This window comes from Schistocerca piceifrons, chromosome X (assembly GCF_021461385.2).
Source record: "Schistocerca piceifrons isolate TAMUIC-IGC-003096 chromosome X, iqSchPice1.1, whole genome shotgun sequence".
NCBI classification, from domain to species: Eukaryota; Metazoa; Arthropoda; class Insecta; order Orthoptera; family Acrididae; genus Schistocerca; species Schistocerca piceifrons.
Window position 1 is genome coordinate 603,513,417 of NC_060149.1, and position 19,665 is coordinate 603,533,081.

Here is a 19,665-nt window from a genome sequence, read left to right on the forward strand (position 1 = left end):
CACTCGGTGGGGTTTTAGTATAGGTTTGTTATCACTGCAAATCGCTTGTTTAATTTATTCAAATGTGGCTTTAGTTTAATTTCCTGTTTTATTTGTCTGCACGCAGCCTGGTGTCTGAAGAAACGAAACCGGCCATATGAAAATAAATGTGTAAAGGTACAAATGAGGCGGCTTACATTAATCATTGAGAGTTGTTCTCAACTAAGCATGTAGAGCTCTCTGTGGCGGCGCTATAGTTGTGCACAATAAGCAAACTAAATGATAAGTTACGCTAAACATTCCGAGGAAGGAACGAAATTTTCACTCGCTTTTCTTGTACGTTCTTCAATAAACATTGCATGTACGCTCCTCGACTCTGATCCAGAGCTGGGACCCAGATTTCACTCCATTAGCCGCTAGTAACTTACGGCTGTCACTCTGAGTAGTAAAGACGCGTCAGACGATGAGCACGCTCAATTTCCGCCATTTTCACGGTGCTCCCACGGCTGCAGCTTTGAAGAACGCTGGCAATCTGTCGCACGGTCGATACACATGCTCTCGCCGCCACAGATAGCTCGCCACTCTTTTATCACCGTTGATTGACTGAACCGGCCTAAGCGTGCCGGGAGGACACATCCTTATCACTGCGGAAACTATATGAGATGGATTCTGTTAGTTTAACCTTGCATTTATATCGATTGTAATGCTAATGTATCTGCATCTTACGTCTCAAGCTTTTTCGAATGTCAGTCGCAAACAAAGCAACAGAAAATGTGAGCGTTAATCATAAAGCATTCTTTATGAGCTAGAAAAAATCATGCAGCGGCCATGAAACATGGGGATGATTTCATTCATTCTTTATACACCCATCTTCCAGTGCTACGTGTTTTTACCAACAAATGATGACTTTAGAGAGACCTTGGTTGGGGAAGTTTGCAGTTTGGCTGTTCAGGGAATATTTCAACTCGAAAATCAGCTTTTCGTAGTTCGGGAAACGCTTGCTACGCTGTGTTTTCTTCATTCGAAGAAAGGGAAATAAGCCACTAGCTGTCACGTCACGAAAATATGATGGTAGACGAGTCGTTGTGGACGTGTGGGAGACTATGGCCTGTGTCCTGTGCACCTTGGACAGCTCCTCGCAACACTTCTTCATAACAGAGCCATCCGTAGCTTCGTCAGCAGATTTCGTCTGTTTTCTCCACAAGATCACAATCTGTTTTCACCATACTAGCATCACTTCGCCAGATGAAGATTAGCTTTTCGGAAGTTTGAGGGATGGTGACTTCACAAGTATCCTGTGCTTGCCTTATTCCGTCGTCTTGTGGTCGTAGTGGTATAGCCAATTCACGTCCGTGGTGATTAACCGCCTAAGGATATCACTCCGATTAGCCTAATGCAGCTGCTAAATTTACGCTGCATCCTCAGCTCAACGTGGTTTTTCAATAAGTGTGAGAAGTCGCCGAAGCAAGCGGCCGTTGACCTGTCACAGTCAAAATGTCATGCAAGATGTTGATAAAGGTTCATGACTGATTTTCACTTTTCCCAAGGAGGCCTTAGTTGTGATTAACCGAGCACTACAGTTTCCATTTCTCTTGTGATCCCACCAGTTCACAGACAGATGACATAGCAAATAAGTTTTCGCCACCAGAAGTTTTCGACCACACTGGAAGCTTTTGTCCTAGACACTCCGCCATTGACGCCGCATTACTACTGCACACTCCCACTACCTCATCACAGATTGTTGCAGCGTTGTTCGCCATTCTGTTTTTTTTTTTTTCTCATTTAGAGGCGTGCTAAGAAATTACAGGACCTGGGTTTCAGTCTGTGTCAGGACTGTAAGCATGTAAATGCTAACAAACAAAATTTACTTAAGTTGACTTTATTTTTTCGAGGTGATAAGTAAAACATAATGACTACCACTCGTGAGTGAGGCTGACGTCGCATAGTATTATTGGCTAGAAGATCTAGTGTGGTAAGTTCACAGACTGGCACATTTCCTTGGATTAATCTGAATGTTGCACAAATTACGTAACTGGACAGTGTAGGAAACTTCCATATAGAGCATGTAGAGATTCGTGTCTTAAACACAGTCTCACGTCGCTCATGGTTTATGGTGTACGTTGTTCTTGGTACTGAGATGTAAGAGAAAGGAAGGAAAAGTACTATAAAATGGTTCAAATGGCTCAAATGGCTCTGAGCACTATGGGACTTAACATCCATCGTCATCAGTCCCCTAGAACTTAGAACTACTTAAACCTAACTAACCTAAGGACATCACACAACACCCAGTCATCACGAGGCAGAGAAAATCCCTGACCCATCCGGGAATACTATGAAATACTGTTAGAAATAACACACAGCTCTCTCCTCGGTGCGGGTAAAATACTAGTGGTAATACTTTCCACCATAAACGAATGCGCTGTATTTTACACCACCGAGCTACCAAGCGATAATGAACTTACATATATTACATATATAAGGAGCTATCGAAAAAATTTTAATGTCGTGTATTTGTAAATACGCAACGGGCTTGTGATAATCCTGCAGTATATATGTGCATGTATGGTTGTAATCGTAAGAGTAAAGTGTTTTCATTTGTTGATGATTTATTTACGCCTCTTTTAATATCATACGTTGGTATAGGCCCTGCGTACGATTCAGTTCACTACAGCTGTTCATGAGAAAGGAAGGCATAAAACTATGGCAAGAAGGTATCTTTTCGTGTACTTTGCGTTAGCTCTTATACGGCCGGTTACTAGGCATACATAGATATTCATTTTTTTCATCAACATCGATACATGAAACGTCAGCCTCTAATGAATACGTTTTGCACGATGGCCCAAATACGTCACAGTCATCTCTCTTAAAAGGTGGGAAACTAGCACATGACATAAAGAATGGGGTAGCCAACCACAGACATTTCGATGAGTTTGGGGGAATTTGTTTGGAGTATTAACGAAGTTGTTACCAAGAACCCCTAGTGGAAGCCATGTGTTTGCGAACCAAACCACAATGGCAGAAGAACTTACAACAGACCAACGAACTGTAGCAATATAGGGAACAAACAGCAAGCACAGACGAGCACTTTGCGAAAGACTGCTGTTTGATTTGTAACTTGGGAAAGAACATTTCAGTGCATAGCGATGTTCTGACAGAGCCTCGGACGCGTCGCTAGCTGCTGCTGCCTGGGGGCTTTGCCACTTTCTCCCTACTACGCTGCTGACAGCGTCGTGGATCTTCATTCCGAGGATCAGAGGATGACCGTATTTTGCAGAGGACACAAAGCGCACGTGGGCTACCTGGTCGCCCTTGCTGAGTCGCCATCTGCCGAACTCTTACGTCCATCTGCAGCGCGCTCTTCACAGTCTCGGCTGTATTACTGTTCCTTACAAAATGCCTTGTCCTGCTCTAGACTAGAACTTATAATGCCTTGTAACATTTCTCTTGTGGAAGCAAGTCTTAAGAAAAGTCAAAACGCGATCATACGATTTGTTGACCCGGGAAAGTGTTCGGCAATGTGAAATGGTGCAAGATGTTCGAAATTATGAGAACAGTAGGAGTAAGCTATAGTGTAAGATGGGTAATACACAAAATGGACAAGAACCAAGAGGGAACAATATGAATGGAAGACTAAGAATGAATTAGAAATTTCGTCGGACGTGGACGTGTCCTTTCGTCCCTACTGTTCAATCCACACATTTAAGAAGCAAAGACTGATATAAAGCAAATGTTCAAAAGTGGGTTTAAAATCCGGGGCGAAATAATGTCAAGAAGAAGATAGGCTGATCACATTGCTATCCGCAGTGAAAGCGGAGAAGAATTGCAAGACGTTGTGATCAGAATGAACATTCTATTGACTACAAAGAATGGATTGAGAATAAATCGAAGAAATGCAATAGCAATGAGGACTAGCAGAAATGAGAGGGGACCACGAAGTAGAGAAATTGAGTGATGCTGATCAGCGCAGGCAAAGACGGCATTCCTGGCCAAGAAAACTCTGGTAGCAGTAAACATCGACCTCAGTCTGGGGAAAAAACTTCTGAGAATATACATTTGGAGAACAGAATTGTATGGTAATGAACAATGGAACGTGGGAAAAGCGGAACAGCTTTGAATCGAAGCGTTTGAGATTTACTACTATTCAATGATGTTAAAAATTAGGTGGAATGATGCGAAAAGGAATCGGCGAAAAAGGGAATAAATGTCATACACTGACAAAACGGCATATGTTAAGACATCATGAAGAAACTTCAGTAGTACTAGATGGAGCTGTAGAGGGACGAAACTGTAGCCGAAGAAACGTACTGGAATACATAAAATAAACTGAGAACGTAAGACGCAAATGCTGTTCTAACGTAAAGAGCTTGGCACAAAAGAGCACTTCGTAGTGTGCTTCCTCCAGCCAGTCGGAAAACTAAAATTGAAGGTAGGAGACCTCATGATGAATGGCCGGAAGGATAGCCAAACCTCAGCCGTTTCAAATGTAATCAAATGGAAACGTCACTCATTAAAGAGAAGCCGAGAGGTTCAAGCAGACTGCATGAAGAACACGATAGAATGCACTTAACTAAAAAGACTGTTTGGACAGGTCTATGAGAAGATGTGGGAACAAAAGAATAGAATAATAGTATAAAGAAGGAAACAAAATTGATACGCATGCTGTAATATCTTCGGATATGGTTTCATATGACACAGTAGCTTATAAAACAGACAACTGTCCCACTATCCGAACATTTCCTTAAATGTTAGTATAGTTGAAGTTATAAACTGCACACACAGATAACCAACAATGAAACTAATAGCACTGCGAAGATAATGTCAGGTGATGTATCTAAGACTATTCGAGTAATGCAGAAAGGAAGCGGTTCTGAAGACTTTAGTTTTAATTGCCTGACACAAGCAGGTGACGTCAGAGAATGACGTACCGTGCGGGCAGAAGTATCGATGCTAAGTCGATGACCGAAAGCGCAGTAGAAAGTGAACGTCACGACAGTAAGTAAAGTCAGTCAAACGAATACCATTAAACTAATTCAGAGTAACTTAAAAACAACAGACATGATCTGAGCTCCGAATCAAAGCAAATTTCCAGAAAAGCGATGTAACAGCTGTACTCGGATATCAACGTAACAGAGGTATCAATGACGGGATGGAAACTGCAGATGTTCCTAACGGGTCGAGTAATAATTTTGTTCAATAAGCCAACTACCATCACAATGGTTCGTTGCAAGTTTTGGAAATGTGATCGTCGCAACCTGAACTATCGACCACGCAAGCACTTTTGACACAACTCATTGAACTATCGCAGATGTGATAATCGAATCCACCTTAACCTGCACTCATCGTGACCGGAGGTAGTTATCTAATAATTCAGTGTACTCATAACGTTATTAACCACGCTGAACAGCGTTAAAGACACTAAGTTGCATCATATGTCTTACAAAGCAGCAAAGATGAAGACATTCATCTCTGCATAACACCGTTATTAGCTAGTCTTTAAGTTAGTGTGCTCCATGTGTTATACTTCAGATGTCAGTTATCATTACTCTCGAGGAAACACTATTAACAATTTTAATATCAGTGAGACAGCAAAAACATGAATGTCACAAAAACTACAATACTGGCATTAAACTACATATTCCGTCACTACGTTTAAGTGGCCATTGAGTAATTTCTTTTCGAGCAATAAAAAAAATATTGCTGTGTTGCTTATTTGATTACTTGACAATACACAAGGGCGATGTACTTGAGGACAATATTATGGAAATGGAAGAGGATGTAGATGAAGATGAAATGGGAGATATGATACTGCGTGAAGAGTTTGACAGAGCACTGAAAGACCTGAGTCGAAACAAAGCCCCCGGAGTAGACAATATTCCATTGGAACTACTGACGGCCGTGGGAGAGCCAGTCCTGACAAAACTCTACCATCTGGTGAGGAAGATGTATGAGACAGGCGAAATACCCTCAGACTTCAAGAAGAATATAATAATTCCAATCCCAAAGAAAGCAGGTGTTGACAGATGTGAAAATTACCGAACTATCAGCTTAATAAGTCACAGCTGCAAAATACTAACACGAGTTCTTTACAGACGAATGGAAAAACTAGTAGAAGCCAACCTCGGGGAAGATCAGTTTGGATTCCGTAGAAACACTGGAACACGTGAGGCAATACTGACCTTACGACTTATCTTAGAAGAAAGATTAAGGAAAGGCAAACCTACGTTTCTAGCATTTGTAGACTTAGAGAAAGCTTTGGACAATGTTGATTGGAATACTCGCTTACAAATTCTGAAGGTGGCAGGGGTAAAATACAGAGAGCGAAAGGCTATGTACAATTTGTACAGAAAGCAGAGGGCAGTTATAAGAGTCGAGGGGTATGAAAGGGAAGCAGTGGTTGTGAAGGCAGTGAGACAGGGTTGTAGCCTCTCCCCAATATTATTCAATCTGTATATTGAGCAAGCAGTAAAGGAAACAAAAGAAAAATTCGGAGTAGGTATTAAAATTCATGGAGAGGAAATAAAAACCTTGAGGTTCGCCGATGATATTGTAATTCTGTCCGAGACAGCAAAGGACTTGGAAGAGCAGTTGAATGGAATGGACAGTGTCTTGAAAGGAGGATATAAGATGAACATCAACAAAAGCAAAACAAGGATAATGGAATGTAGCCTAATTAAGTCGGGTGATGCTGAGGGAATTAGATTAGGAAATGAGGCACTTAAAGTAGTAAAGGAGTTATGCTATTTGGGGAGCAAAATAACTGATAATGGTCGAAGTAGAGAGGATATAAAATGTAGGCTGGCAATGGCAAGGAAAGCGTTTCTGAAGAAGAGAAATTTGTTAACATCCAGTATTGATTTAAGTGTCAGGAAGTCATTTCTGAAAGTATTCGTATGGAGTGTAGCCATGTATGGAAGTGAAACATGGACGATAAATTGTTTGGACAAGAAGAGAATAGAAGCTTTCGAAATGTGGTGCTACAGAAGAATGCTGAAGATTAGATGGGTAGATCACATAACTAATGAGGAAGTATTGAATAGGATTGGGGAGGAGAGAAGTTTGTGGCACAACTTGACCAGAAGAAGGGATCGGTTGGTAGGACATGTTCTGAGGCATCAAGGGATCACCAATTTAGTATTGGAGGGCACCGTGGAGGGTAAAAATCGTAGAGGGAGACCAAGAGATGAATACACTAAGCAGATTCAGAAGGATGTAGGTTGCAGTAGGTACTGGGAGATGAAAAAGCTTGCACAGGATAGAGTAGCATGGAGAGCTGCATCAAACCAGTCTCAGGACTGAAGACCACAACAACAACAACAACACTTCCGTAACAGAAGTGTAAAATTTGATGTCATTAAAAAATTACGTATTCTCATGTCATGCCGTATGTAGTTCGTGTGTGCTTCAATAATACATTTTCTCCTATGTATACATTGGTTTTTGGTGCTGATATAAATCTAGGATGCAGCTGAGTCTGAGTAATATAATACAACATATCTGGAATCGTAGTAACCTTTCATGAGGATAGGAGGCTTTTTGCTGTTGAGTTTTGTGCTCCTCGAATGATCCAGCATGTTTTTTCATATTATTAAGCTACTCTCTGTCCAACCAATTCTGATAGTAGGGACTCGGTTAAATTTGGAGAAACGCCATTAGTGTGAGGTTCTCACTCTTTTAGATTTGATGTCTCTGTGTGAGGTGTCCCAAGCGACCAGAATATACTGAAGAAAACAGTTCTCTAGACAATGCATCGCTCTTAGGTCTTCCCAAATCATTTTAAAGGTAGAGACGTTTCACTAGTTACATCTCCCAGGTTTGCTATAATGCAGAATGAGTGAACCTGCAGACGAAATGATATATAACTTGCTGAGATATAGAGTTTACAGATATGTCACAATTTTCAAACAGCCTATTTTTGCCAAGTGTATATTTCCTTTGGTGTGAGACACTGGGGCATTTCGCAACAACACTGAAAGTCATTAACAGATAATGAGACTGACGTGACTAAAAATCAGCACAAGTCAGCCACATGTTATAAAACGCACAGGGAAAGTAATGCAGAATGGTACGAAGATTGGAGAAAGAGATATTTCATTTTCTGCGAGACTTTTCGGCAACGTCTCATGTAGGACACCTCCGCTTCTGATGGGCGCTTGGTCCACATTCGTTCTTTGAGTGAAGAGTGGGTATCGCTGAAAATCTTGTAGACCCCTTACCAGAATGAACCCTGTGGGCCAATGTACCCACACCATACGAAATACCCTTTCATATGAAACTTGATAACTCACGTTATCCATGAATCACGAGATAATGAATCGCACCTTATTAGAAAAAGCAATTTAGCACACAAAGCAACTTTGCGTGTTTTATTGATTCATGATCATCATCATCATTTAAGACTGATTATGCCTTTCAGCATTCAGTCTTGAGCATAGTCCCCCTTATAAAGTTCCTCCATGATCCCCTATTCAGTGCTAACTTTGATGCCTCTTCTGATGTTAAGCCTATTACTTCAAAATCATTCTTAACCGAATCCAGGTACCTTCTCCTTGGTCTACCCCGACTCCTCCTACCCTCTACTGCTGATCCCATGAGTTTCTTGGGTAACCTTCCTTCTCCCATGCGTGTGACATGACGCCACCATCTAAGCCTGTTCGCCCTCACTGCTACATCTATAGAGTTCATTGCCAGTTTTTCTTTGATTTCCTCATTGTGGACACCCTCCTGCCATTGTTCCCATCTACTAGTACCTGCAATCATCCTAGCTACTTTCATATCCGTGACCTCAACCTTGTTGATAAGGTAACCTGAATCCACCCAACTTTCGCTCCCATACAACAAAATTGGTCGAAAGATTGAACGGTGCACAGATAACCTAGTCTTGGTACTTACTTCCTTCTTGCAGAAGAGAGTAGATCGTAGCTGAGCGCTCACTGCATTAGCTTTGCTACACCTCTCTTCCAGTTCTTTCACTATGTTGCCATCCTGTGAGAATATGCATCCTAAGTACTTGAAACCGTCCACCTGTTCTAACTTTGTTCCTCCTGTTTGGCACTCAATCCGTATATATCTCTTTCCCACTGATATTACTTTCGTTTTGGAGATGCTAATCTTCATACCATAGTTCTTACATTTCTGATCTAGCTCTGAAATATTACTTTGCAAACTTTCAATCGAATCTGCCATCACAACTAAGTCATCGGCATATGCAAGACTGCTTATTTTGTGTTCACATACCTTAATCTCACCCAGCCAGTCTATTGTTTTCAACATATGATCCATAAATAATATGAACAACAGTGGAGACAAGTTGCAGCCTTGTCTTACCCCTGAAACTACTCTGAACCATGAACTCAGTTTACCGTCAACTCTAACTGCTGCCTGACTATCTATGTAAAGACCTTTAACTGCTTGCAAAAGTTTGCCTCCTATTCCATAATCACATAGAACAGACAATAAATTCCTCCTAGGAACCCGGGCATATGCCTTTTCTAGATCTATAAACCATAGATACAATTCCCTGTTCCACTCGTAACACTTCTCCATTATTTGCCGTAAGTTAAAGATCTGGTCCTGTCAACCTCTAAGAGGCCTAAAACCACACTGATTTTCATCCAGTTTGTTCTCAACCAATACTCGAACTTTCCTTTCAACAACACCTGAGAAGATTTTACCCACAACGCTGATTAAAGAGATACCTCTGTAGTTGTTACAATCTTTTCTGTTTCCATGCTTAAAGATTGGCGTGATTACTGCTTTTTTCCAGTCTGATGGAACCTGTCCCGACTCCCAGGCCATTTCAATTATCCTGTGTAGCCATTTAAGACCTGACATTTCACTGTATTTGATGAGTCCCGACTTAATTTCATCCACCCCAGCTGCTTTATTGAACTGCAATCTATTGACCATTTTCTCCACTTCCTCAAATGTGATCCTATTTCCATCCTCATTCCTATCCCATTATACATCGAAATCTGAAACATTACTGATCGTATTTTCACCTACATTGAGCAACTCTTCAAAATATTCCTTCCATTTGCCCAAGGAGTCCACAGGATTCACCAGCAGTTTTCCTGACATTTCCAAAATACTTGTCATTTCCTTCTTACCTCCCTTTCGAAGACTGCTAATTACACTTCATAATGGTTTTCCATCAGCTTGACCCAAAGTCTCCAACCTGTTTCCAAAGTCTTCCCAAGATTTCTTCTTGGATGCTGCAATTATCTGTTTGGATTTGTTTCTTTCTTCAACATAACTTTCTCTGTCTACCTGAGTTCTAGTATGTAGCCATTTTTGATACGCCTTCTTTTTCCTTTTACAGGCTGTCTTGACTGCTTCATCCGACCTTTACACACTACTGTTCCAAGACATTCTTTAGCCACTTCTAGTACTGTGTCCCTGTACCTTGTCCATTCCAATGACTGTAATTGACTACATTCAACTAACTGGTACCTTCCTGAGATCACTGTTATGTACTTGTGCCTGATATCCTTATCCTGAAGTTTCTCCACACTTATCCTCCTACATATGGACCTGACCTCCTGCACTTTTGGCCTCACAATCCCAATTTCACTACAGATTAAATAATGGTCAGTGTCATCAAAGAACCCCTGAATACACGTGCGTCCCTCACAGCCTTCCTGATTTCCTGATCTGTTATTATATAGTCAATGACAGATCTGGTTCCCCTGCCATCCCATGTACACCGGTGAATGTTCTTATGTATGAAAAAGGAGTTTGTGATTACTAAGCCCATACTGGCACAGAAATCCAAGAGTTGTTTCCCGTTCCTGTTGGCCTCCATATCCTCTCCAAATTTACCCATAACCTTTTCATAGCCTTCTGTTCGATTTCCAATCCTGGCATTAAAATCACCCATGAGCAGAATCTGTCCTTGTCCTTTACTCTAACAACTACATCACTGAGTGCCTCATGAAAACTATCCATCTTATCTTGATCTGTCCCTTCACAATGCGAATATACTGACACAATCCTAATTTTCTTGCTAGACACTGTCAAATCTATCCACATCAGTCATTCGTTTACATACCTTATTCCAACAACGCTGGGTTTCATTTCTTTCCTGATGTAAAGCCCTACACCCCATTGTGCCATTCCTGCCTTGACTCCTGACAGGTAGACCTTGTATTCTCCCACTTCCTCTTCTTTCTCACCCCTTACCCGAATGTCACTAACAGCTAAAACGTCCAGCGCCATCTTACTTGCAGCCTCTGCCATATCTACCTTCTTCCCAGAGTAGCCCCCATTGATATTAATAGCTCCCCATCTCATTACCATTTGTTTGCCAAGTCGTATCTTAGGAGTCCCTGGTTTGTCACCTCCAAAGGTCCGAGGCATTTTGCTCTGATTGTTGCCAGCATCATATTTAAAGTACCAGGGAAGCAGGTTGCTAGCCTTACTTGCCCCGAGTCCCATTGAGTTTTACCCCTAACGGTTGAGGGACTAACCGGTGGATTTGGTAGTCTTTGCCGTATGAGCACAAAGGTGACCACGACTCAGAATATGTCCGAGATGCCCAGCCTTATGCCAAAGTAACTGGTATCCCGACTGTCGGGACCACTTACTTGGCCACTCATACGTTGCCCTTGGTTCATGAACTAGGACATGACTACAGGAACCCACACCAATCATTCATAGTGATGAAAATATTTAAATACTTCAACAATAGTTCAGCCGGCCGAAGTGGCCGTGCGGTTAAAGGAGCTGCAGTCTGGAACCGCAAGACCGCTACGGTCGCAGGTTCGAATCCTGCCTCGGGCATGGATGTTTGTGATGTCCTTAGGTTAGTTAGGTTTAACTAGTTCTAAGTTCTAGGGGACTAATGACCCCAGCAGTTGAGTCCCATAGTGCTCTGAGCCATTTGAACCATTTTTTTGAACAATAGTTCATAAGGCTCTGAGCACTATGGGACTTAACATCTGAGGTAATCAGTCGGCTGGACTTAGAACTACTTAAATCTAACTAACGTAAGGACATCACACATATCCATGCCTGAGGCAGGATTCGAACCTGCGACCGTAGCAGCTTTGTGGTTCCGGGCTGAAGCGCCTAGAACCGCTCGGACACTGAGGCTGGCTTTTAATACTTACTGAAGAAGATTTATGAAGTGCGACTGTTGTCAGTTTAGCCATTTCCCTGAAAGAGGTACATTTGTTACAAATAAAATCCAATATACAATATTTTAAAAATATTCATGCAGTTTGCGTTCTTAATCCTACTTTATATTTATTGTATACGTCATAGCTGACAAGCATAAATAATACTGATTACCACCTGAATTTAACAAATGCATCTCGATGTGTGCTTAATAAACTGTATAATACATTAAACAGCTGGTGCTAAGAAAAAGCATCACTAAATAAGATGCTGCCCAACGTGCTGCTTAATGTGCTGTTATTTGATAATACTTCCATCCTTTGTGACTTTTTTTCTGAATCATCCAGATTTTAATCTGAATTGAAGTTATTCCTTGTAAACATTGAAATAGGGTAAGTACAAATATGCTTGGGAGTTGGTGGAAAGTAGACTTGGATTGGAATGCGTGATCATACCCTGTATGTTGTTCGGTTGCTCTTATAGTTTTAATAATAGTTTAGATTTCGTTCCTCATAGCTTGATTACTATGTGTCATGTGTTGAAGTGGTGTTTGTTTTCTTACCTTTGCGAAATTTGGGGATCTGTGCGTTATTTGATTGGCGACCAGGTGTAGTACGGTCAAACATTGAACATTTACATTAACTTGAGGTCTGGGGCAGATTTCAGCATCAGACTTCCGATATAAATTGGGTAGACGAAGGTTGTAATGCTGGAATCGCACCAAGGAGCTCAACGGACCACAGAGATCATGCAGACAGAAATGATGGCGATACAAGTTATAATGTAGTTGTTTTTAATTTGAAAGAACCGCGCAGATTATAGAGAAATTGTTGAGTGAAATGTACTATCAGAAACTGACAGAGATGTTCCACTCCTCGAATTTGCCTTTTACAGTTTAGCAACAAGATTTTGTTGACGATGTGAAAGATATTTAAGAAATAGCTGTTTAATGGTTTCTGTGAAAAATCAAAGCAATGAAGGAAACGACAGACAGTGAACGTCTTAATTTTACATTTCACGTTTTTGCGAGACGCGTTTCATTAAAAGAGAAAATACCTTAACATTTTTAACAAGTATTTACAACACCAGCATAAACACAAACACCATTGTCACATATTGACAGCTCTCTGAAATCGATTTATTTGTTCACTGTAAGACTTTTGATACAAATAGAAAGGAAATATAGAGGTTTCGGTTACAGGCTTCTACGGACGATAGTGTAACTGGGGTGGTAGAGGTCAGGAGGTCAGTATGTCACCACACTGGGTAGGGTAGCTGTACAATGACGAGTACATTTCTGGTGGCCATGCAACGTATCGTTATGAATTCATCATTGTTAAAACATTAATATAGTTGTGAGTAAACTACAACAGTCATGACGATATTAGGAGAAGCCAGAGATCCTATAACGAAGCTGTTTTTTGTCCAGCAAAAACATGAAACTGTCAGCAGGCGGCGTGACAGATTGCAGCAGTGTATGGCCGGTTGGAATGGTGAAAGCAGGGACTTGGCAGGGCAGTAAGGAGTTTGCAGCTGCTCGGCTCCAGGCTCGAACTGCAGTCCACTGGTGGTGGCTGATATAGGCCATCAGGTGACATGCCAGAAGAAGGGTCCTAGGTCAGCAGACTCAGGGCCACTGCTCGGATGTAAAATAATCAGGGCACCCACCATGCAGTGGCTCTGCCTTTCTACTGCATCAGTGCTATTATGACTTGGTCCCTTTGTTTGCTCTTAGCATGTGTTAACCCTCTTGACGTCTTATAAGCATTACTAACCATATTAGCGGATACAACCTGATGTAACTCTGCCTGGCCAGCCCGAACTGACCTGCTTCCACAGCATCTTGCATTAGCTGTGGGTGGTGTCTCAGTTTTACTCAGTTGATCTCTCAACAAAAAATTTGATGAGACTTGTCCCTCCATGAGCTTAAATGAGATGCAGTAGCTTATATATTTATTCCATTGCAGCCCGTTAGTCATAATATAAACACAGGCTGTAATCATTCTCACACAGAACGTTACACAAATTATACAGTATGCATTGGTATCTCCTGCATAATATCATCTCTCATCATCATAATTAACTATGAATATTGAGAAACCCCACACATTCATTTTCCAAAAAATTGAGTTAGCTACAATTTTGTGCTCTAAACATAGATGTCGATCATAATATAGAGAAACCCCATATGTTATGGCATTTTCTGTGCTGTTATGCAACGTTGTATCAGATAATCCAAGAGGAACCCCAACATGTACAAAAGATATGGATTTCTAAAAATGTTATGTAACCAGCACTGTATTAAACAAAGAGAATAATCGATATGTGTCTGTAAATGACAACAAAATGCATGACATAAGGCGATTTCCCTAGTATTCCTGCCAAAAGAACTTCAAACAACAGTGACATTTATATTTGGCCAACATGTGTCAACGAATGAACTATGTGTATATAATTCTTGAGGGTATTTTAGTGCTGTCATTGCAACTACAAAAATGTGTGTTTTTTTCCACCAGACACATTTTGATTTATTGAGGTAAGGCATCAACAGCGGTCTGTAATTAAGTTATTTATATTTTGAATTGCTTTTAGATCGAAAAACAGTTCGTTAAGAATATATTGATTTGTACTTGCGGTGATTTTCGCTTAAATCGGGAAATGCCGTCTGATAGCACATCGGTGATGTTTTATTGCATTAGACAATGATAATTTTGGTGTAATTTTCAGTTGTTCTGCAACACTATGCATTTTTTATGTTTTTCACAGCGCACTTTAATGCACACCACAGTTTTTGGTTGTTTTTTTACTTTTAAGTATGTGTTGTGTTTGTACTTATGTGTTCTGTTTTTATCTGAACTTGTGCGTATTATGTGCCTCAGCGCTATTTACAGTTTTAAGGCTCTTCCAGTCTTGCTGGCAAGGCGGAGTGTATCTTCATATCCTCCACTGATTTGTCGTGGATTTATGACCGTTTCACTCTCAGCTAAAGTTGTACATGGCTGTGTATCCTGTCTCGGTGATTGTGTTACTAACTATTGACTGTTCTCACTCACGGCTTTAAGGTATATCGACTTCTTTTGTGTTGATTTTGATATTTCCCTGTCATAGTGGTTCTGTGTCCTTATCGGTACTTCACTGCATCGGGATTTTGCTCTGCGGTGTTTTACGTCTTTACTACATGTGCTCGACACCTCACTGTACTTAATTTGGTACTTTGTTTTGTTAGTGCGTTATTGCGCTTTTTTCTGTGTGGAACGTACGTTTCCAAGTTTGGTACATGTTGCACAGATTCCAGCCCTTTTTATGGCTCGGTTGTGAACGATTCTCCTCCGTCTGAATAACTGCGTGCTAATGTAAGCTTTGCTTTTCATATAATGCCAGAAATTCCGTGGTCTACCAGAATCTCGTTTTCTCCGAGAAGGAGATTTTTTTTCTCTTATACTTCCGGCAGTTTATCTTCTCATCTCGTGGTACTCCATCATCAGATATTTTTAGTCTTACACCTATTACATGGGATTTGTGCTTTGATTCTCGTTGCAACATGTTGTCATCTGTACGAGAGTATTGCACATCACACGGCGTTGCCCGTGAAAAAATGAGGATATCATAGCTGCCACCTTACCAGAATAACAAGTGCACTTCAGTAAAATGTGGGGCATTGAAAGAAGCACGCGATTGGTACATTGAGCTTGTGGGTCATCCAGCTGCACTTAAGCTCTGTGTGCATGTGCGCTATGTTCTATGTAGAGAGAGACGGCTGACTTCTCATCACGACTTTGTGTTGGCAAAGAAAAACCCTATGGACAAATAGTTGGTTTCTAGGTTGATGGCTTTTTAACCCTGGCCTTCAGCTACTCTTCCTTTTATGTGATGGACACCGTGAATTCATTGTCCCAGGAAGGGGAAACTTTATTGACACATTCCTGGGGTCAGATACTTCACATGATCACACTGACAGAACCACAGGCACATAGACACAGGCAACAGAGCATGCACAATGTCGGCACTAGTACAGTGTATATCCACCTTTCGCAGCAATGCAGGCTGCTATTCTCCCATGGAGACGATCGTAGAGATGCTGGATGTAGTCCTGTGGAACGGCTTGCCATGCCATTTCCACCTGGCGCCTCAGTTGGACCAGCGTTCGTGCTGGACGTGCAGACCGCGTGAGACGACGCTTCATCCAGTCCCAAACATGCTCAATGGGGGACAGATCCGGAGATCTTGCTGGCCAGGGTAGTTGACTTACACCTTCTAGAGCACGTTGGGTGGCACGGGATACATGCGGACGTGCATTGTCCTGTTGGAACAGCAAGTTCCCTTGCCGGTCTAGGAATGGTAGGACGATGGGTTCGATGACGGTTTGGATGTACCGTGCACTATTCAGTGTCCCCTCGACGACCACCAGTGGTGTACGGCCAGTGTAGGAGATCGCTCCCCACACCATGATGCCGGGTGTTGGCCCTGTGTGCCTCGGTCGTATGCAGTCCTGATTGTGGCGCTCACCTGCACGGCGCCAAACACGCATACGACCATCATTGGCACCACGGCAGAAGCGACTCTCATCGCTGAAGACGACACGTCTCCATTCGTCCCTCCATTCACGCCTGTCGCGACATCACTGGAGGCGGCCTGCACGATGTTGGGGCGTGAGCGGAAGACGGCCTAACGGTGTGCGGGACCGTAGCCCAGCTTCATGGAGACGGTTGCGAATGGTCCTCGCCGATACCCCAGGAGCAACAGTGTCCCTAATTTGCTGGGAAGTGGCGGTGCGGTCCCCTACGGCACTGCGTAGGATCCTACGGTCTTGGCGTGCATCCGTGCGTCGCTGCGGTCCGGTCCCAGGTCGACGGGCACGTGCACCTTCCGCCGACCACTGGCGACAACATCGATGTACTGTGGAGACCTCACGCCCCACGTGTTGAGCAATTCGGCGGTACGTCCACCCGGCCTCCCGCATGCCCACTATACGCCCTCGCTCAAAGTCCGTCAACTGCACATACGGTTCACGTCCACGCTGTCGCGGCATGCTACCAGTGTTAAAGACTGCGATGGAGCTCCGTATGCCACGGCAAACTGGCTGACACTGACGGCGGCGGTGCACAAATGCTGCGCAGCTAGCGCCATTCGACGGCCAACACCGCGGTTCCTGGTGTGTCCGCTGTGCCGTGCGTGTGATCATTGCTTGTACAGCCCTCTCGCAGTGTCCGGAACAAGTATGGTGGGTCTGACACACCGGTGTCAATGTGTTCTTTTTTCCATTTCCAGGAGTGTATTTGGCACGTTGGCGGTAAATTGCTATACCTGTTTGGTAGTTTCCATTTAGTCTCGTGTGCCCCAATACCAAACAGAACTCAGCCTGTTTCCCTTACAGCAGCAGGAGGAGAAAATTTTCTGGTATATACTGTATCACTCTTTTAGCTGGTTATATTGATCCATTTAAGTAAAGAGCACGAACGGAATCGGAGAAGATGGGAAACACCGTTATTTCCTCTTCTCTCATCAGCCCGAATGTCTTACGAAGGGTGTACAAGTCAACATGGTATACTGCAAAAATATCAAAGAGGCAGATCGTGTTGACATAACCAGAACGAAAATTGTTTTGCTGCCAAAGGATTCTCCCTGTTTTTACTCATGTTTATACACGACATTAAATCTATAACGTTTATCGAACATAATGTCACACACATATCTAAATTTAGAAGCATAAAAGATTTCATTAATAGTCATACATAACACAAATCTGATAGGTTAGAGAAAGACATGTGGTAATTTTTCCCAATCTTGGCATAAAACATTAACATTATCCACACTCATTTGTAAAATAAGGCTCGTTGTTTGAATGATAAAGGGAGTCGTGGCTCACAAAACATTCTTAAAAGATAACTCCAAGGTCTCAAGGGAACGGATTCTTAGTCTCCAAGCAGTCATCTTGAACTGATGTGTTCTTTTTACGTTGCTGAGCATATGGCGGTGAGGCGTTTCATTGAAGGGCCTGCAGGTTCCCTTATTGATAATTCGAATTTTATGGTTTCTGCTGGCAGTCATCATTCCCCGTGACAGTATAATTCAAATCAGTATAGAATTAAGGGCCCAATATGAGTTTTATGGTCCTTTGACTGCTTGAGTATTTTGTGTTCCGGCTTTGAAATACGGAGATTGTCTATTTTAGAAAAATAACTTGGTTTTTAATCCTAGGCTACTAGACCTTCGAAAATTCACTATCGTAGTAGGATGTAAAACACTGCATTTTGAACTTAATTTGGTATGTAGCATACCATTGCATGGCTAATACATAACCTATGAATTGACTTCCTTTGAATAAAATTTGCAGTTGTAAACTTTAAAGTGATTAGTGTAGTAGGGTTAATATTTCTCTGTGTGAAAAACTAGGCGGTAGTCGGTTTATTGCAGCCCTGTTTGGTTATTCATGATTTTGTCGGCACAACTAACTGTACCTGAAGTGTCTGTTTCGAGGGATAGCGGCAGATGTAGCTATGTCGGACACGTTCCTTGGTTGCTGCTTATGTAGAGAAGTTTTTAGTAACTTTTTAGTCACAGCATCAAATGACGTCCGTAGCATGGTCGTTTCATGATTGCTAGGCTCATTTTGCTTTGACCTATTAGATTCGCTTGATGATTTACATTTTCTACGTTTTAATTTCTTCATTGAGTACTGATATCTCTCCGCACCAGGCGGTATGACTCCCAGTGCAGTGTACTCACAACAGTGGCTAATACACTAAGCACTCCAGGTTCATGTACTGCTTTGACACATTTAGTCGGGCCTTTGGAATTCATTGTTGTCTGCCGTCAGTGTGCGTAGCTGAGGTATCTCGCTCCGTTTGCTACATAAGCTGTCGCCTCACAAGAATTATAACCGGATTTACATGTCCCAGTAACACTAGTGAAATAAAAGTGAGTCCAATTGCAGAATTTTTCTAAAGGTCGAAATTCATGTGCTTCATTGTATCTCTCACATTAACTTCACACCTTTCTTGTAAATCGAGACCTATTACGTCTCTGCGTAACTCTACTTCTCTGTTTAATTCCATGATGTTGTGAAGCTTCATATACAAGTTATGAACGAAGGCTGATTACTACGTACCACAACGATCTAGGTGAAGTCTAGATGAACAATGTGATACGGGACATCTGTGATATATCTAGCCGGAAAACAACCTGAAATAGGCCGGCCGAGTTCGTTTCATTCCGATCTCCCTGTTATGCAACCGATTAAGTCGTGGGCTTAAAAGTCCTAATAGAGCCGTTTTTTTTATTTTACGTAATAATTTTGAGAAATTTAATACAGTAAAATTAAAAACTAATTTATTTTTTTCCTTGGCTTTCTTACCATATGACGACTGAACTAGGAAAGTTTAATTTGAGATAGGAAAGGTAATTCGTGTCTGAATAACGTGTTATAATGTCTATTCCTTAACCTATTCATTAACCTCACACGGAATGTTCTGTCTCTAATGTTAGCGAAGGAATAAGAGGGAGAGAGAATATTAAAAATATCGCACGGTGTGCATGCTCTATAGCTTAGATGGCGTTTGTAGGCCAGTTTCA